Source organism: Elephas maximus, chromosome 2, assembly GCF_024166365.1.
Source record: "Elephas maximus indicus isolate mEleMax1 chromosome 2, mEleMax1 primary haplotype, whole genome shotgun sequence".
NCBI classification, from domain to species: Eukaryota; Metazoa; Chordata; class Mammalia; order Proboscidea; family Elephantidae; genus Elephas; species Elephas maximus.
The window spans coordinates 224,999,561-225,020,389 of record NC_064820.1 but is presented as its reverse complement, the minus strand read 5'-3'; the positions used below and the strand labels follow the sequence as shown (position 1 = coordinate 225,020,389).

Sequence of the window (20,829 nt, the reverse complement as noted above, 5' to 3'; positions counted from 1 at the left end):
ATGGAGTAATCTCTTCAGAGGGGAGTAACAGGGCTGGTTCTGCTGACAGGAGTGATTCAATGGCATTTAGGGGCTCAGTGTCCCTAGCTTCCTGATTATCTGCCCGTATGTCCCCCTCCAAAGTTTCAGGATCCTACTTTTTCCCAATCAATGCTCTCACTTTAACTTCAGACACAACTCAAGGTTGGGAATTCAGTTGGCATTGTAATTCAGCCACTCTTAGAATAAGACTCTGGGTTTGGTTTTTGGCAATATCAGCTTTGTTACTAAAAGAAACGAGGCTTTTCTTCAAGGCACAAGTGGAAACTTTGAGGTTGTTTGTGCGGCACTTAAGCTTCGACTCAAGTCCTGAGCGCATCTCTTTTTTTCACCACTTTGCCTAGTGAAAGTAGAACCAACCAACCAGTTTCTTTATATTTCTCATTATGACAAAATTTTAGAAAGATATCAAACGTGCACTAACCCAGAGCCTTACCTTTCACCAATACCTGATTTATTTGTAGTGATATTTTGCGTATTTCTATTGCCACCTCATACCATGGATTAGCAGTGCCCTCTTTACTGCTGGAAGCAGAGTCATCAACATCTTTAAGATTAACCAGACTTGAGAACTAATTTAGAAAACTCATCCTTACAATTTTTTTTCTCTAGAATGACTCTCAGTACCAAATGTCTTAGACTGGGTTCTCTAGAGAAGATAAACCAGTAAAGCATATGAATATATATAGAGAGAGAGATTTATATGTAGGGAATGGCTCACACAGTTGTAGAGACTGGAAAGTCCCAAGTCCGCAGGTCAGACTGGAGGCTTCTCCTGGCTCACAGGCTGTGAAGACTAATGAATACCAAGATCAGCAGGCAAGACAGATGGTAAGCTGGCAACTCTACTCCCAAGAACTGGATGTCAGATGAACAGGAAGCAGCTGCTGGATCCAGAGCAAGTAAAATCTTGCAAACCTTGCCAGGAAGTCCATCTATATTAGATACAGGCTGCACCCCTAAGGAAACTCCCTTTCAGTTGACTGGCTACTTACAGTAGATCCCATCATGGCAGCGATCACATTATATCAAATTTAATCATGGAAGTGATCACATCATTTTTCAGCTGCCAAACTACATCATAACTGCCAAACCAGTAAGAATTATGGCCCAGCCAAGTTGACACACCCTCTTAACCATCACAGGCAGATAATCAGGAAGCTGGGGATGCTGAACCCCTATATGCCATTGAATCACTCCTGCCAACAAAACCATCAGCCCCTCTACCACCATCTCGTGAGATTAACCCAGATAAGTCTGAAGACCCTTTCTCTGAGATATCACCTGGGGTGGCACCTGAGTCATCCCCTGGGGAGGCAGCTGAGTCATTGCCTGGGGCGTTGCCTGAGGCAGATGCCTTATTAGACAATGCTGAATGTTCTCAAGACACATCCCCACCACCCATTTTGGCTTCTAGGCCTATAACTAGACTTAAGTCCCAGTGAGTCCCAAAAGGTGAAGGGCAAAGTGTGACCTAGGGGGAGATATGCTACACTCCAAAAGAACTGTTGAGTCTTCTAATACGTGCAAACAGAAACCTGGCGAATATGTGTGGGAATGGCTATTAAGGGTGTGGGATAATGGTGCAAGGAACAAAAAGATGAATCAATCAGAGCTTATTGATATGGGCCCACTAAGCACAGATTCTCCATTCAATATTTCAGCTGGAGAGTTTAGGAAATGATCTAATAGTTTATTTGGTTTGGTCACTGAAGCATGGACTACGCTGTGCCCTACACTAAATCAAATTAAAGTACCAGACCTGCCTTGGTATACCGTAGAAGAACCCAAAGGCTTAGGGCAACTGGCATGTTAGAGAAGATTTACCATTGTTAGACCCACAGATTCACACATGGAGTGCCCAGAGGACACAACTTTTACCATAAAGGTGAGGAATAAATTTGTGAAGGGAGCCACAGTATCCTTGAAGACTGCTGTGATTACTATTTTATGCAAATCAGATTTGACGGTGGTAATTGTCCTAACTGAATTAAGACACCTAACTACAAGGGGCTGATTGTACACCCTAGTGGTGGGGGTCACATGGCAGCACTCAATCTACAAAGACAAGATGGGCATGATTACCATAGTGGACAACAGAGTCAAAGCAGTAATCAGAATAGTCTGACTCCAATAGACTTATGGCATTGGCTACCTATTCTTCGTGTCCCTAGAAGTGAAATAGATGAGAAATTTACTTGATCTGTACAAGCAGAAGAATTTTTGGTCAAGTGAAGAGCAGTTTAACTTAAATTGCCAATATAGCGAGTCACGACCCCTCAATGAGTTCCCAGACTTGAGTCAGGCAACAGACACACAACTCCTTTAATGAAGAGGAGGTTGGGACTCCTTGAAGAAGGACCCCATTACACTGACAAAAATTTATACTGTTAATCTTTCTCCCAGCCTTCCCCAAAGGCATCTATAGCCTTTTACAAGACTGATTGTTCACTGGGAAAAAGTATTACTGGATTACTAGATACTGGCTCTGAACTGATCCTAATTCCGGGAGACCCAAAACATCACTGCAGCCCTTCAGTCAGAGTGGAGGCATATGGAGGTCAGGTTATTAATGGAGTTTCAGCTCATGTCTGTCTCACAGTAGGTCCAGTGGATCCCAAACACATCCTGTAGTGGTTTCCCCAGTTCCAGAATGCATAACTGGAATAGATAAGCTCAGCAATTGGCAGAACCCCCATAGTGGATCCCTGATAAATGGAGTAAGGGCTATTATGGTCGGAAAAGCCAAGTGGAAGCCACTAGAACTGCCCCATCTAGAAAAATAGTAAACCAAAAGCAATCCTGCATTCCTGGAGAGACTGCAGAGATTACTGCCACCATCAAGGACTTGAAGAATGCAGGGGTGGTGATTCCCACCACATCCCCATTCAACTTACCTACTTGGCCTCTGCAAAAAAACAGATAGATCTTGGAGAACGCCAATTGGATTATTGAAAAGTATATCAGGTGGTGACTGCAATTGCAGCAGTTGTTCCAGATGTAATTTCATTGCTTGAGTAAACTAATATATCTCCTGGTACCTGGTATGCAGCTATTGATCTGGCTAATGGCTTTTTCTCCATACCTGTTTCGAAGGACCACCAGAAGCAGTTTACCTTCATCTGGCAAGTCCAGCAACACACCTTCAGTGTCCTACCTCAGAGGTATATCAACTCTCCAGCCCTATGTCATAAATTTGTCCTCAGGGACCTTGATCATTTCCCCTTCCACAAGACATCACACTGCTCATAGCAACCCTATAGGACAGGGAAGAAGTGCCCCATAGGGTTTCCAAGGAGCAGCTGGTTGAGTTGAACTTCCAACCTTTTGGTTAGCAGCTGAACACTTAACCACTGCTCCACCAGGGCTCCACTCATTAGCCATTAGAGAAATGCCAATGAAAACTACCAGTACACGATGGAAAACTATGCAACTGTAAAGAACAATGAAGAATCCGTGAAACATCTCACAACACGGATGAATCTGGAGGACACTATGCTGAGTGAATTAAGTCAGTCACAAAAGGACAAATATTGTATGAGACCACCATTATAAGAACTCAAGAAAAGGCTTACACACAGAAAACAAACAAACAAACCATTCTTTGATGGTTACAAAGGTGGGGAGAGAGGGGGTGGGGAAATCACTAACTAGAAAGTGGACAATATCAACTTCAGTGAAGGGAAGGACAACACACAATATGGGGAAGTCAGCACAATTGGACCAAAACCAAAACATAGATGTGTTCTAGACACATCCAAACATTTTGAAGGACTAAGTAGTTGGGGCTGGGGGCTGGGGACCAGAGTCTCAGGGGACATCTAGGTCAATTGGCATAACATAGTTCCTAAAGAAACTGTTCTACCTCCCACTTCGGTTATAGCGTCTGGGGTCTTAAAAGCTTAGGAGTGACCATCTAAGATACTTCTATTGGTCGCATCCCACCTGGAGCAAAAGAGAATGAAGAAAACTAAAGACACAAGGAAAATGTTAGCCCAAAGGTCTAAGGACCGCATGAACCAGAGACTCCACCAGCCTGAGACCAGAAGAACTAGATGGTGCCCAACTACAACCACCGACCACTCTGACAGGGATCACAGTAGAAAATCCTGGACAGAGTGGTAGAAAAACGTAGAACAGAACTCAAATTCATGAAAAAAGACCAGACTTAGTGGTCTGAGAGAGACTAGAGGAATCCCCAAATCTACAGCCCCCAGACATTCTGCTAACCCAGAACTGAAGCCATTCCTGAAGCCCACTTTTCAGGCAAAGATTAGATAGGGTTATAAATCAAAAAATAATACACGTGAGGAACATGCTTCTTAGTTCTATCGGGTATATTAGACCAAATGGGCAACTCCTATACAAAAGCAAGATGAAAAGGCAGGAGGGGGCAGGAACTGGACAAATGGACACAGGGAACCTGGGGTGGAAAAGAGGAGCATGCTGTCACATTGCAGTGATTGCAAACAATGTCACAAAACAATGTGTATAAATTTTTGAATGACAAATTAATTTGAGCTGTAAACTTTCACTGAAAGCATAATAAATAAATAAAACCAGGAATGTGTGCCTCAGGGCTGTATCCCTTCACCATACTTATTCAATCTGTATGCTGAGCAAAATAATCCAATAAACTGGACTATATGAAGAAGAATGTGGCATCAGGATTGGTGGAAGACTCATCAGCAACCTGAGATATGCAGATAGCAGAACCTTGCTTGCTGGAAGTGAAGGGGACTTGAAGTACTTACTGATGACGATCGAAGACTTCAGTATGGATTACATGTCAACATAAAGAAAACAAAACTGGACCAATAAGCAACATCATGATAAACAAAGAAAAGACTGAAGTAATCAAGGGTTTCATTTTACTTGGATCCGCAATCAGTGCAGCAGTCAAGAAAATTAAACATTGGGCAAATCTGATGCAAAAGGTGTTCAAAAGAAAGTCCTCAGGTGCACCTTGAGGACTAAGGTGCACCTGACCAAGCCATCATACTTTCAATCACCTAATATGCATGCGAGAGCTGGACGAATAAGGAAGACCAAAGAAGAATTGATGCCTTTGAATTATGGTGTTGGAGAGAACATTGAATATACCATGACCTGCCAGAAGAATGAACAAGCCTGTTTTGGAAGTACAGCAAGTGTGCTCCTTGGAATTGAACGTACTTTGGATGTGTTATCAGAAAGGACCATTCCCTGGAAAAGGACATCATGCTTGGTAAAGGAGAGAGTCAGCGAAAAAGAGGGAGACCTTGGACAAGATGGATTGGCACAGTGGCTGTAACAATGGGCTGAACACAGCAATGATTGTGGGGATGGTGCAGGGCTGGGCAGTGTTTCCTTCTGTTGAACATGGAGTCACTGTGAATCAAAACCAATTCGATGGCACCTAACGACAACAGAAGGGCCATATTAATTCACTGCACCACAACATTAAAATGGTTTTATGATTTTTCTCTTTTAATTTGTTATTATGTTGAACTACATTGATAGCTTTTCTGATGTTAAATCACGATTACATTGAGATACTCCCAATTTGGTCATAATCTTTTTTATACACGGTTGGATTCATTTTGCTAATATTTGGTTAGGATTTTTGCAATTTAGAGTGGTGCATACTTTTTCTTTCTGAATTCCTTCACTGATTTAGATATGGATGAGTCGAGGAGTGTTTTATATTTTTCTACTGTCTGGAGGAAATTTTGAAAGATCAGAATAATATGTTTCTTATAATTAACCTATAAAACCATATATACTGTTTGGTTTTTGTTCTTGTCTTTTTCTGGGGGGGCGGGTAGGGTTGTTTTGTTTTAATTACCAGCTCAATTTCTTTAAAAATTGCAGGACTATTCAGAATTTCTATTTTGTTTTAACTTAGTTTGGTGAGATAAATATGTTTGTTGTTTGATGTTATTGTTTTTAATCCCTGAGGCATTTGTAGTTGTTACCTTTTTTTTAAATTCCTGATATAGTTTGTGCTTTCTCTCTCTTTTGTTAGATCTACTTCCAGAGATGTGACATTTTTCAGCCTTTTCAAGAACGAACTTTTGGTTTTAGATTCTCTAATGTTTATTTTCTGTTGCCTTTATTCTTCTCCTGTCTTCATGGTTTTGTTCCTTCTTTCTATTGTTCTTTTTTTTTCTGAATTTTTGAGCCAGATTCATAGCTTGTTCATTTTTAGCCTTTTTGTTTCCAGTATAAATATTCAATGCTTTAAAATTCTCTGTGAATTTTGCACAGGATATATCTCACAAATATTGATATGTAGTATTTTTTATTATTCTTCAGTTCCGAGTATTTTGTAATTTCCATCATGTTTTTTTCTTTGATCTGTGAGGGTTTGTTTTTTTTTTCAAATGTGTATTTTAAAACTTTGAAGGGTATAAGAGTTTAAAAGTTTTCTTATTATAATTGATTTATAAATTAATTGCATTTTGGTCAGAAACCAGACTATATGATACTACTTTTCCAACATGTGTTGAAACTTACTTTATGTACATGTGGGTATTTTTTTAAAATTTGACCTTGAAGATGATGTATTTTTGTCAACTATTCATTATAGGTATATATATAAAACCCAAAACCCGGTGCTGTCGAGTCAGTTACAACTCATAGTGACCCTACAGGACAGCATAGAGCTGCCCCATAGAGTTTCCAAGAAGTGCCTGGCGGATTCGAACGGCAGAGCCTTTGGTTAGCAGCTGTAGCACTTAACCGCTACACCACTAGGGTTTCCATAGGTATATATATATATATATATATATATATATATATACGTATATATATATATAAATATATATATATATACGTATATATATATATAAATATATATATATACGTATATATATATATATACGCCCCTTAATAAAGTCCATTAATTGTGTTGTTCAAGACTTCTATATTTTTATTATTATTTTTGTTTGTTTGATTGTTTTGTCTGCTTGACCTACACGTTATTATGGGATTTCTGAAGGTCTTCTTGTAGTTCCAACAACTTTCCTTTTATACATTTTATACTATGTTGTTAAGTACATACAAGTTCAGAATTGTTATATTTTCCAGGTGAATTCTTTAATCATTGTAAAGTGATCTTTCTTATTTTCAATAGTGCTTTTTGATTTAAAGTCTATTTTGTTCATTATTGGTGTAGCCAAGCCAGCTTTCTTTCACATGTGTCTTTCTCCATGTTTCTCATAAATAGCACATAGCTGTCTTAAAAAGTTATATGATCTGATAATCTATTCCTGTCTCTTTTTTAAAACCTGTATCTTTTAACCCATTACCGTTGAGCCAAAAGTTTGGCAGTTTGAATCCACCAGGTGCTCCTTGGAGTCTCTGTGGGGCAGATCTACTCTGTCCTACAGGGTCACTATGAGTCAGAATCGACTCGATGGCAATGAGTTTTTTTTAAGGGTTATATCTTTTAACTGGGTAATTTAAAGCATTTGCATGTATTATGATTACTGATACATTCCCATCTATTTCTATATTTATATTTTGTTCTTTCTGTTTGCCTTATTTTCCTCTTCCTCCCTGCCCTTATCCTTCTTTGCCACGTTTTGCTTCTGTTAAGGTCTCTTCCCTCATTCTGTTTTTTTGTGTTTTTTCTTTTAATTTGTGTTTGAAAGTTATTAATATACACTCTATTTTTTGTTCTTTTATAAATATCCTTTGAACAAACGTATTCAATAATTTCTAAAGTTAATCAATATGTTTATTCTCCTCCAGAACAATAAAATCATTAAAATGATTTAATTTTGGTTAGCCTACTCCTGGTTTTTATGCTGTTATTTTCCAATATATTAGTTCTATTTGTGTGTGTAGTTTTTGCTTCATTACCTTCACAAATTAAACATTATTATTGGTGTCGTTTTACGTTGTCAATTTTTTTTTATTGTACTTTAGATATTTTTAGATGAAGGTTTACAGAACAAACTAGTTTCTCATTAAACAGCTAGTACATATATTGTTTTATGACATTGGTTAACAACCCCATGACATGTCAACTCTCCCCCTTCTCAAACTTGGGTTCCCTATTACCAATTTTCATATCCCCTCCTGCCTTCTAGTCCTTGCCCCTGGGCTGGCGTGCCCCTTTAGTCTCGTTTTGTTTTTTGGGCCTGTCCAATCTTTGGCTGAAGGGTGAACCTCAGGACTGACTTCATTACTGAGCTGAAAGGTTGTCCAGGGGCCATACTCTCAGGGTTTTTCCAGTCTCTGTCAGGCCAGCCAATCTGGTCTTTCTTTTTGAGTTAGAATTTTGTTCTACATTTTTCTCCAGCTCTGTCCAGGATCTTCTATTGTGATCTCTGTCAGAACAGTCAGCTGGGCACCATCTAGTTGTACTAGACTCAGTCTAGTGGAGGCCGTGGTAGGTGTGGTCTTTTAGTCCTTTGGACTAATCTTTCCCTTTTGTCTTTGGTTTTCTTCATTCTTCCTAGCTCCCGAAGGGGTGAGACCAGTGGAGTATCCTAGATGGCCACTCACATGCTTTTAAGACCCCCAAATGATACTCACCAAAGTAGAATGTAGAATATTTTCTTTACAAACTATGTTGTGCCAATTGAGCTAGATATTTCCCTAGACCATGGTCCCCACAGCTCTCAGCTCAGCAATTTGGTCCCTCAGGGAGTTTGGATATGTCTGTGGAGCTTCCATGACCTTGCCTTGGACAAGTTGTGCTGGCTTCCCCAGTATTGTGTATTGTCTTACCCTTTACCAAAGTTACCTGCTGTCGATATTTTTTTAGGTCCTGGTTTGATGTGGTGGTAACCCACCTTGCTGAGACCTTAGACTGTCATCCAACTCTGCCCCTTGCTTACAAAACTCCTCACTACCAGAGATGGCCAGATAATTTCAAAATGCTTGTAATCCTTCCTTCCTTCCTTCCTTCCTTTCCTGGATACGTATTCCCACTTCACTTTTGTGTCTAAAGATTTCCCATCCTTTCTTGCAAATTTAGCTGTAATTTTCAAAAAAAAAATAACACACACACACACACACATATATATATACATATATTGTCCAGCCTCTTTTGTAGAGAGAGTTTTTCAGGATGGCTAGTCTGCCGTATTGCCAAAAAGGGAACTATGTTGCTTATTTTTAACATATAATAGTATTGTTTTCTTTTCAATGTATCTCAATTATTGCTCATGGCAAAGGGTCCTCATTTTCTATTTTTATTAGTGAAAAAAGTGGTAAAGGGGCCTCAACTTCAGAGCTGTCTCAATTTGATGGCTCAAGGGTGCCATTAAAAATTGGTCATCTTGTCATCTCTATGCTGTGCTTTTTGATGGATGAGCTATCTTTGTCCTTGCTTGTACTAGGTCCCTGGTGCTGGACAGATGGCTATCAACAGCTCCTGGGCCTGCTTGCTTCCTCCTCTAAACACAATGAGGACAGAGGTCTCTGAAAGCTTCTCTACATGTCTCACTGACCTGTAGTGAGTCATGTTTTCATCCCTGAACCAGGAATTCCTGCCAGGCATAGAATTAACCTCCTAGCTAGAGCCCGAGACACTTGTCCACTTCTAGAGCCAGGTGCAGTTGGTTCCTCAAGCATGTGGGCTGCTCCTGGGAGATGTGCATACCCCAATGAAAATTCCAGGAAGTTGCCAAGAAATTAATGTGGGGAGAACAACCACCACATGAGGGCTGAATATATAGACACACACATCAGGTATATAGCTAGACATTAGGAATTTGGGGGAACAAAGGTGTCACTTCTAGCAGGCACCAAACACACTAATAAGTGGGTCACCCTCAGAAGACAACTAGGCCTGACTTCCTTCTGCTGAAGATGGTCCATGATGGTCTTCTACTGGGGATAGACTGGAATCAGGGAGGTATAAAGGATGAGTAGGCCCAGGGCATATTAAAGACAGTGACCTGTTGTGGATGCTATAAGCTGAACAGAAAAGAGGCAAAAGTGTGGAGGGGGTACTTACTGGGAAAGTCTAGCAGGATCCAAGAGCCTACCAGGGTTCCCGAGGTAACTGGAATGGCGACCTTTCCAGGAAGGAGTTAATTAGGCATTCTTTGGGTTCCACCTTTTAATTTTAAACTAATCCATGCCAATTTGTATACAAATAAAAAAAAAAAATACAAATAGTCCCCGACTTATTACAGGGTTCCGTTCCAAAAACTCCTCCAGTTCACCCTAACTCAAATTCATAAGTCGAGGACTGCCTGTATTGCAAACCACATTGGAAAGAGCCTGTTATGAATACTGAGAAAGCCAGACCTTTTGCTTTGAGGTTTATTCCACTCCCTTCCTCACCCACTGTGCCTTGCCTCGGGTTGGTGGAAGACCATGCACCACCCTGGGATGGGACTTGAGATCTGAGGGAGGAGAAAGGTGGGCTCAGAATCTTCTGAGCTAGGTGTTATATCTCCTGGAGCCTACTCCTGGATCCTCACTGCGGGCACCAAGGCCATGCAGGTTTCTGGAGGGTTAACTGCCTACAACAGGAGGAGCAGCTGCTCCAGGCACACACACAACAGGACTTGATTAGCACTGACCAGAATTACCCTGTATGGGTCTTAAAAGCTTGAGTGGCCATCTAAGATACATCTATTGGTCCCATTCTGTCTGGAGCAAAGGAGAATGACAAAAACCAAAGACACAAGGAAAATATTAGTCCAAAGGATTAATGGACCACATGAACCACAGCCTCCACCAGCCTGAGCCCAGAAGAACTAGATGGTGCCCATACCACCACCGACTGCTCTGACAGGGATCACAATAGAGGGTCCCGGACAGAGCAGGAGAAAAATGTAGAACAAAATGCAAATTCACAAAAAAGACCAGACTTACTGGTCTGAGAGAGACTGGAGGAATCCCCAAGACTATGGCCCCTGGACACACTGCTAACTCAGAACTTGAGTCACTCCAGAAGTCCACCTTTCAGACAAAGATTAAAAAACCAAAAACTTCATTGCCGTTTAGTCGATTCCGATTCCTACTGGTAGCGACAAAGATTAGACAGGACTGTAAAACAAACAACAGCACATGAGGAAAGTGCTACTTAGTTTAATCAAGTAGAGGAGGCCTAATGGGCAAACCCACCCAAAAGCAAAAACAAGAAGGCAAGAAGGGACAGGAAACCTGGAGGAATGGACACTGAGACCCAGGGTGGAAACGGAAAGGGGGAGAGAGCTGACACATTAAGGGAATTGCAACTAACGTCGCAAAACAACTTGTGTGTAAAATTTTTGAATGAAAAACTAATTTAAGCTGTAAACTTTCACCGAAAACACAATTATAAAAAAGAATCGCCCTCCTTAATCCAAACTCGGAGTTCGGGACCTCTTGAGCGCAGTTCAGGGAGGATGGGGAGCAGTCACGTTCCTCCCTACCCCTAAACTGCCCGAGGGAGGACTAAGCCCAGGAAGTGGCCTTCGGGTCTCCCTCTGGGTCCCCCAGCTCCGCGGGCCGGTGCGAGTAGCCGTCCCAAGGTTTCCTCCGGGAAATACCACCTCTGGCCTTCCTGGTCCCCGCCCCGGACCCGCCCTGCTGGGACACCTGCTCCGGCCCCCTCCCCTCCCCCTGCCCGAGGTGACTTAGACCTGCGCTAGGGCGTGTCTCTCTAGTTCTTGGGACACCGCCTCCGGATATTAAAGCGAGAGCCCGGGGGGAGGGCCTGGGACTGGGGAGCCAGCTTGAGGAAGAATTGAGCAGAGGAGGAGGAGAAGGAGGCAGGGCGCCGGGCGGTGAGCGCCGCTGCGACAGACCCGGAGGGCGACAGGTAAGCGGCGCGAGCGGCCTGCCTTCAGTCCCCAGGTCCGGGACGCAGGGTCCCGGTTGTGGGACCTGGACTCTCTCGGAAACGACCTACCTCCCGGGGCTGGGTGGAGGCTGAAGCCAGGTGCGCGAGCGACCCAGGGCAGCAGGTGAGCCGGCTAGCGGGCACTGGGTGCTCTGGGCTCAACGGGGCAACGCACCCACCAGGAGGACGCCAGGCGCCCAGGGCCCTTGACTGGTCTCTTTTCTCTGGCCTGAGCTGCGCGGCCCACCGGCCGCCCCCTTGATCTCGCTCTGCTGGGGCCGGTTGTCCTGCGTGCCGCCGGCCGGTGGCCCAAGCAGAAGGTACCAGCTAGTGGCAGGTGAAGTCCCCCGGCCGGAGCCGGTCGCTCGCCCGCCGGCCGTCCCCGGCCTCTGGGTCCTCAGCTGGGAACCAGGGGTGCGCCTTTTACTTTGGGGACGAGGAAGGGTAGCGGGGAGGGCGTCCGGCTGTTTCTTTGTTCGGGAAAATCTCTGCAGCCGGGAGCGTTACCTGGACTCCTTCCGCTGCTTCGTTTCTACCCAGCCGGGGAGAAACTGGAAACTCGCGGAGATGCCGAGGCGATACCAGTGGCGGGCGCGGAGGGCCTGCCTTTGAGCCGTGCCCCGCTGGGGCGAACCGCTTCAGGTGGCGCCCGAAGGGGCCGTGGTGGCCCCAAGAGAGCCCTCCCTGCCGGGGAGAAGACCCGGTACCCGGGCGCTTCTCTCCTCCGCCTGCAGTCCGCCCGACCCCAAGACGCCGCAGGGCAGCCGAGAGCACCCGCCTGGCAGTGGGCGCCCTGCTCGCGGCCCCACGGGCTCTGCCCAGGGTTTGTCTTACCCCTGAAAGTTTGTGCTTCCCTGCCCCGGAGAGCTGGGACGGGTGACTGCCAGCACTGGCTTGTTCTCCGGCATTTCCATGTGGGGTGCCGGCATTTCCATGTGGGGTGCCCGGTGCCAGGACCCGGGGTCCGGAGGCGCGGGGCAAGGTGACCGCCAGCCATCCCGTCCGAGGGCACAGAGTGTGGCCACGAGGCCCCATTTAAAACGCAGAGGTCACCGGCCTGGTCAAGAGGATTCCGGATTCCCAGTTTGGGAGAGGAAGGATGACAGGCGGCCGGGGGTCAGCCCGGGGGCCGGGGGGAGCAAAGGTGAGCCAGCTCTGGCCTCAAGGTTGCGCACCCCTCGATTCCACCCTGTTCCCGGAGCTGGGGATAATACAAGGAACACGCGGCACTCGCCGGTCAGATCCTGCCCTCAAGGAGCTCTTAGCCGCTTACAACGGAGGCGGGGGGGAGAACTACCCAAATATTGGGAAGTTACAAGGGCTGCAGAGCTGATAACCCGGTGCTTAGAAAACCTAAAAGGGGTGGGGTGTTGTTGACCTACCCTAGGAGGTCAGGGTTCTCCAGGAAGCGGGGACTGAGCCAGACAACTCTGAAGAAGGGGTGGGAACGGGAGTGTGGGGGGCAGGGTTACCAGGGTCCTGGGGCACTGGTCCATCCTGGCTCAGATTTAATCCCGGAGCTCCTTATCTGCTGCTTCTGCTGCTAGGTGAGTTGGAAGGGAGGCCTGGGGACCCTCAGTCCCCCACCCCCTCCAGGAAGTCGTTGGGGGTTGCTCACAACCTCCCCAGCTTGCCTGTGCCTCTTCTAAGGAGGGGCCACCTCCCCTCTCCCCAATGGACCTTACCCGACAGGTGGGGTTAGGATGAAATTCAAGGGCACCACTTAGCCAGGAACGCTCAACGCTAGAGTTGGGGGCGGGGCCCGGATGGAGGTAGCCCTCTGTGTGTTGAAGGGCGGTTGGGCACTTTAGCTTTTTTTTTTTTTTAAGATCAGCTGGTGAGACAGTGGGCCTTTACTCTGGGCTTGGACGTTTCGTTTGTTTGGTCTCTAGCAACTTCCCTCTTATTGCTATGCCATTTCTTGCAACAAGCCTGTGCTGCGGCTGGAGCCACTCACAGCGCCCCCATGCCTCCAGCCCAGTCAGGAGCCTCAAAGGAAACGAGAGTCAATAGGCTATTGACACTGTATTACAATAACAATGGAAAGGTTGATGTGGCACTGAGTCCAAGCTCTACAATTTACCTAGGTTCCTGGGTAGCACAAGTGGTTTGCAGTGGTTAAGAGCTTGGCTGCTAACCAAAAGGTCGGCAGTTCAAATCCACCAGCTGCTCCTGTCCTATAGGGTGGCTGTGAGTCAGAATCGACTCCTTGAGGCAATGAGTTTTATTAACCCAAAGGTTGATGGTTCAATCCCACCCAGTGACATGGCAGAAGAAAGTCCAGGTGATCTGCTTGCACAAAGATTGCCGCCAAGAAAACCCTATGGAGTAGCTCCACTCTGTAACACGTGGGGTCGCCATGAGTCAGAATCGATTTGAGGTCAACGGGTTTGGGTTTGGGGTTTATAACTTACTTCACTTAGTTACAAGGAACCTGGGGCAGGGAGGGTAAGTCATTTGTGCCAAGGTCACCAAAGAATTTGGGATTTGAATGCAGGCACCCAGCCCCACGGACCATGCTCTCAGGATTGGGTTCTGAGTGGGAGACAAGGTGCAGAGAAGGGGCTTTGGTAGCTATCGGCACAGTGTCCACTCATCTTCCTTTCCTGGCTCAGCCCTTCTGGGAGGGTAGGACGTGGCCAGAAAGCGAATGGCAGAAGAAGAGGGAAGCTAAGAAGGAGCCAAGGAAGTTGTGGAATGGGATGCAAATGGGAGTTGCTTATGCCTAGACCACGGTCAGCCTAAGCTGACCTTCACACAGGGTGAGGACAGAGCAGTGCACCTGCTGGCAGCCCCAGCTGGCCTCTGTGCAGACCCTCCTGGCACTATGACTCCCAGCAAGGCTGTCTCGAGTCCTTATCCAGGCAGGGTGGGTGGCAGCACTTCCTTGTGACTTCCTGGGTGATGGGGGCTTTGAGTGACCTGATGCTGCCGAAATGTCCTGTGAGCAATGAAGCCGAGACACATGCTGTACCTGACCCCTGCTCTGGGCCAGCCTGGTGGGGTGGTGGTAGCGTGTGAATACATGTGTGTATTGGGGCGTCTGCCAGGAAGTATAACACAGGGAGCACAGGCTGGTTGTGGGAGAACACCAGGAAGTGTAATTTTATCTGTGTAACTCTCACTTTACCTAAGCCCTCTGGCAAATTCCTGGGGGAGCTCTCTAATCAGACCCTGTGAGGGGGGGCCTGAGAATCTTTCTGCATTTTTTCTAAGCACCCCAGAAAATTCCAGGTTGGAGAACTTGGTGGCACAGTGGTTAAGAGCTCAGCTGCTAACCAAAAGGTCAGCAGTTCAAATCCACCAGTTGCTCCTTGGAAACCCTATGGAGCAGTTCTACTCTGTCCTATAGGGTCGTGATAAGTTGGAATCGACTCAACAGCAATGGTTTTGGTTTTTTTTAGCCTTGGGCATGGGGCAGGAAGGAAAGAGAACTGGCTCAATTTAACAGCCAGTTCTTTTTGGTTCACAGAAACTGGCCCTGCTGGAAAGGGGGGCTGGTAGGAGGAAGGACCACCTTCGGGGAAAACCAGTGGGGAGGACGAAGGAGGCTTCTGGAGGCAGGGGAGAGGTCCCTGCAGAGAGCAACGAATCCAAAGCCCCAGCGCGTTCCCAGCCTCGCTCTGTCCTGCTTCTCTGTGTCTCCCTGGGGTGTTCCCTTGGTTGGTGTGCCTTTGTCTGCTGTTCCTCAACCTCTGGCTCCTTCTCGCTCTCCAGAGCACCTACCCGGGGCCCCCAACCCTGCACCTGCAAGGCTTCATACCTGGGCCCTGCCCCCAGGACTCCTCAGGGTCTCTGGGGACCAGGGTGCAAGGACATCCCATGAGGTTTTCATGAGTTCCCTTCTGCCTTGATGTTGGGCCTAAAGGCCATCTCTTGGGAAGCCCTGGTTTGTAGGCCGCCCAGGGGTAGCAGGCCTGGGAATGAAGACTGTGGACTCCTGATGCCCCCTGCACCACTGACCATCCGGGCCTCAGCTAGCACACAGAATCCAGGGCGTATAAAGGGCCATCCATGGTCGTCAGAGGTTCAGCTGATCATACAGGTAGTTGTGGGGTAAAGCCTCAAGATGGAGCTTGAGGTCAGGAAGAAGGCAGAGTAAGGTCTGGAGACTGGGAAGTGGTCAGGAGAAGAGGAGCCAGAAGGCATGGAGCACATTACAGTCAGCAAAGGGGGCCTCTCCGAGAAAGCAGTCACTGATTTTTTTTTTTTTTAATTTATTGAACTTTAGATGAAGGTTTGCAGAGCAAACTAGTTTCTCATCAAAGAGTTAGTACAAACATTGTTGTATGACATTAGTTAACAACCCACTGCATGTCAACAGTCTCCCTTCTCGACCCTGGGTTCCCTATTGCCAACTTTCCTGTTCCCTCCTACCTTCCAGTCCCTGCCCCTGGGCTGGTGTGCCCCTTTGGTCTTGCTTTATTCCTTGGGCCTGTTAAGTCTTTGGCTGAAGGGTGAACCACAGGAGTGGCCTCATCGCTGAGCTGAAAGGGTGTCGGGAGCCATAGTCTCAGAGATTCTCCAGTCTCTGTCAGGCCAGCAAGTCCGGTCTTCTTTTTCAATTAGAATTCTGTTCAACATTTTTCTCCATCTCTGTCCAGTACCCTTTATTGTGATCCCTGGTAGAGCAGTCAGTGGTGGTAGCCAGGAACCATGCAGTTGTACTGGACACAGTCTGGTGGAGGCCATGGTAGATGTGGTTCTTCGGACTCATCTTTCCCTTGTGTCTTTAGTTTTCTTCATTCTTCCTTGCTCCAGAAGGGGCGAGACCAGCGGAGTATCCTAGATGGCAGCTCCCAGGCTTTTAAGACCCCAGACACTACTCTCCGAAGTAGAGTATAGAACATTTTCTTTATAAACTTTGTTATGCCAATTAAGCTAGATGTTCCCTGAGACCATGTTCACCCCAGCCCTCAGCCCAGCAATTGGGTCCTTCAGGGAGTTTGGGTGTGTCTATGGCGCTTCCATGACTTTGCCTTGTACAAGCTGTGCTGGCTTCCCCTGTATTGGCAGACACTGACTTTGTGGTGGAGTTGTGGGCAGAAAGAGGCAGATACTTGAGTTGTAAACTATGGATTTTGAAGACAGATGGTGACTTAAAGATACACTTGTCCCTTTTATTAGGGGTGAGTCAAGGAGAAGAAAGAAAGCACCCGCTCTAGGTGGAAACTCCAGGCATGTTGCATGTGTGCACAGAATTAAGGCATCGGGCATCAGTGGGCTGGGAGTGGGGAGGTGCAGGAGGGGTTAAGGGGACAGAGATGTGATAAGAAAGCACGAACTGTTTGGTGGGTATCACAGGCTTGCAGCTGAGACCGATGTAGTCTGGAAGTTCACACACAGACCGAATGTTGTTGTTGCTCGTTGCTGTCGAGTCCATTCCGACTCATGGCGACCACCTGTGGCAGAGTAGAACTGCTTCTCAGGGGTTTCAAGGCTGTAACGTTTCGGAAGCACACTGCCAGGCTTATCTTCTGAGACCCCTCTGGGTAGGTTCCAACTGCCAACCTTTCAGGTAACAGTCAAGTGCTTAACACTTTGTGCCACCCAGGGAATCTAAGGACAGAATAGACAGAATTTGGGAGCTGAAGTAGGGCTGACATTCATTAGAAAAATGTTTTGAAATGAGAGCAGAGTTGAAAGATGAAACTAAGCCCTGGCTAAAGTATTGATCATTTGTATGTGGCGAGAGTCACAGGGTCAGAGTCTCTTTAAGGTCATTGCTGTCCAGGGGGCGCCCCCAGCCTTTGGTCTGAACTTCCAGGGGCACAGACCCTGCGTTTTCTAGGGTGTGGAGTTCCTTCTGCAAGTTTCTACCCACAGAGAATTAGCGACACTTCCACATCAGCAGGTGATAGATACATAAAGCCTTGGGAGCCATTTTAAATGATCCCCGTGTCTAGCCTCCCAGTGAAAGCTCAATTCTGTTCTAGCATATGCCTAAGAAATGATCGACCAGTCTTGGGTCAAATTTTTTTTTGTTTTTTTGAACAATTTTCTTTATTGCTGTAAAAATATAGATACCACCACTTTTGGCAATTCAACATTTTTCACGTATATGATTCAGTGACACCAGCTGCACCGGTCAGGTTGTGTGGCCATCAGCAATGTCCTTTGCCAAATTTCCAGCCCCGTAAACAGAAACTTAGTGTTTCCTAAACAATAATTTCCCCATTCCGTTTCCATCCTGCCCATGGTAACTGCTATTAAACTCTGGTCTCTAAGTATTTGCCAATTCTATGTACTTCATGTTAGTGATAAACAAAAAATCAACAACAGGAAAAAAACATCGCTATGGAGTCCATTCTGACTCATAGCGACCCTATAGGACAGAGTAGAACTGCCCCATAGGGTTTCCAAGGAGTGGCTGGTGGATTTGAACCGCTGACCTTTTGGTTAACAGCCAAGCTCTTAACCACTGTGCCACCAGGGCTCCCAATATATTAGTGATATCATACAATATTTGCCCTTTTGTGATTGACTTATTTCACTCCACGTAATGCAGATACCATACGTTTTTGGCTTTAAGGAACTCGGTACTTTCTAGGGCAGCCCAGTCCATATTTGAACTTTATAATTGTTGGAAACTACATTTCTCTATATTGAGTCAAAACCTGCTTTTCTGCCATTTCTGCATATTGATCCTGGTTTCCTCCTTTGAGTTTCTACAGAATAAACCGAATCCGTTTCCCCCGTAACAGCCCACCAGACACTGGAAGGTACATGCTAGCTGCTGACATTATATATTGCTAGAAAAAAAAAAAAAAAAAATTTTTTTTTTTTTTTTTTTTAGCAATAGTGGTTCAGTGGTAGAATTCTTGCCCTCCAAGTGGGAGACCCAGGTTCAATTCCCAGCCAATGCACCTCGTGTACAGCCACCACCTGTCAGTGGAAGCTTGTGTGTTGTTATGATGCTAAACAGCTTTCAGCAGAGCTTTTGGACTAAGATGGACTAGGAAGAAAGCCCTGGCAATCTCCTTCCACAATCAGCCAGTGGAAACCCTGTGGAGCAGAACAGTCCAGTCCCCAGTGCATCATGGGAATGGTGCAGGACCGGGCAGCATTTCGTTCCACCGTGCATGAGGTCACCATAACTCCACAGCAGCTACCAAGAACAACAGCATTATATTGTATCGGGAACCGTGCTAAGAAATGGGCATGCTTTCGTCATTTAATTCGTACAACAACCCCGTTGATTATTCCCATTTTACAGGCTGTGTAGGGTAAGTTCTTTCAACCTAGCCAGCAGCCTATGCACGCAAACTACTGAGGGCCTGGTGACTTCTCAGAGCAGAACCTGTCCAGCCTGCCTATCATGTTAGGGGTGCACCTGAATCCTGTGAGGTCACCCACTGGCCCCGACTCAGATTTTTGTCCCAGGTAACATCTTTCCACATCTCATTAAATCCCATCATATTTGTTGGCCCTTTGGAACTTAAAAAATACCAGAGGCTTTTCCTTGTATGGTACCAAGCTAGATTAAAAAAAAAAAACAAAAACCCAGAGATGATTCCTGCCCTAAAAAGTTCGTGATTTTGTTGGGACAATGAGGTATTCATAGAAAAAGAAACTTGGGTGGCGTAGGCAACACCTCTCCCAATGTCTCTCTCTAGAATTCCTGTATCGGTATTTGTCTGGTTGTCTTGTGTTTCTTATGCCGAACTGTTCCCTAACTTCACCACTGTTGATTTTCTTCCAGCAGTGCGCTCTATCCCGAGTGGGATAACATCTTTCTGTATAACACTGTTTTAGTGCAGTGGTTTAGGCGTAAGGGGTCCTCATTTATCATTTGTTTATTGCGTGGGAAGAGTGAAGTGATGGTGACCATATTGCTTTGGGTTTTGAGAAGGAATAGATAAACAGACCAAGGAAAGCGAGGCCTCGTTGGCTTTTTCACCATTACTCCTTCAGTATCTAGAACAATACCTGGCACCCCCAGGGCCTTGAACTTCAGTGAGTTCAATGGAGTCCAGAGCTGATTAAGGAAAAGGACCTGCACATGAGCGTTGTACAACAAGCTACTTATTGGGGCTGATGCATAGACATCTTGCATGTTGGGGGCAGTCCCCTCTGCAGGAACCCCTCCAGAGACAAGTGGAGGTGCAGGAAGCCATCAGAAGGGGAAGAGGGCAAGGGAGCACCCCCGGGGTGGAGGGGGGGTGGAGAGAGAAACAGGAGAGGCTCACATGTGCCTGGGAAACGTCCTTTCCATCTGCAGCAAGGTGGGGCAGCTCTGGTCAGAGAGCTCTGAAGGGCAGTAGCTGCTTGAGGTTCTTATAGCTACAGGGTTTTAACCTATTTAGAGTAAACAGAGGATGAGTGTAGTTTCATGGGGTTTGCAAAGCAGGCGGGCCCTAAATGGCTAAAAATCTGCTTATCTGGGCTATTTTTAAACAGTTGGAAATGTAAGAGTTTGAGGTTGGTGCTGGCAGGGTTTTTGGCCAAACAGGCCTTAGCTTGCTCTGAAGAAGTAAGCAACTTGGGGCTAATAGGCAGTATGTCTTTGGCCCACTTGTGCAACATCAACAAGTGAACAAATGCATGAAGGGTGGTGTATGGCAAAGTAGTGGAGGCTTGATTATTGGGAATACCTCTGACGCCTTAGATTAGGAGGGCATCGGTTGTTCTGTGGTAGGATTCTTGCCTTCCATGCGTAAGACCTGGGTTCTATTACTGGCCAATGTACCTCATGTGCGTTGGAAGCTTGCGTGTTGTTATGATGCTGAACAGATTTCAGTGGAGCTTCCAGACTAAGGTGGATTAGAAAGGAAGGTTGGTGATCTCCTTCTGAAAATAAACCCTGTGAATCGGGTCGTGGTTTCATGGGACATCACAGTTAATTGGCCTAATAACGTATTAGTGCTTCTGTTTTACCTCCTAGTACATTGCTTAGTGCCTGGGGTCTTAAAGCTTGCAAGTAGCCATCCAAGGCGCAACAATTGATCTCTGTTCACCTGGAGCTATAGAGGAGGAAGAGCCAGGAATAGTAGGAGGATATGGAATGTGTGGCT

General features: G+C 46.0%; 1 protein-coding gene across 2 annotated transcripts in view; it reads left to right on the top strand.

The window, feature by feature from the left end:
* Positions 1-11,662: 11,662 nt before the first annotated feature.
* The window catches only part of TMPRSS2 (transmembrane serine protease 2), a 58,858-nt gene continuing 49,691 nt past the window's right edge, over positions 11,663-20,829 (top strand). For both annotated transcript variants that reach the window (XM_049874914.1, XM_049874915.1), the window contains exon 1: positions 11,663-11,794. The gene's annotated coding sequence lies outside the window, so the exon portion shown is untranslated. The remainder of the gene's footprint in view (positions 11,795-20,829) is intronic.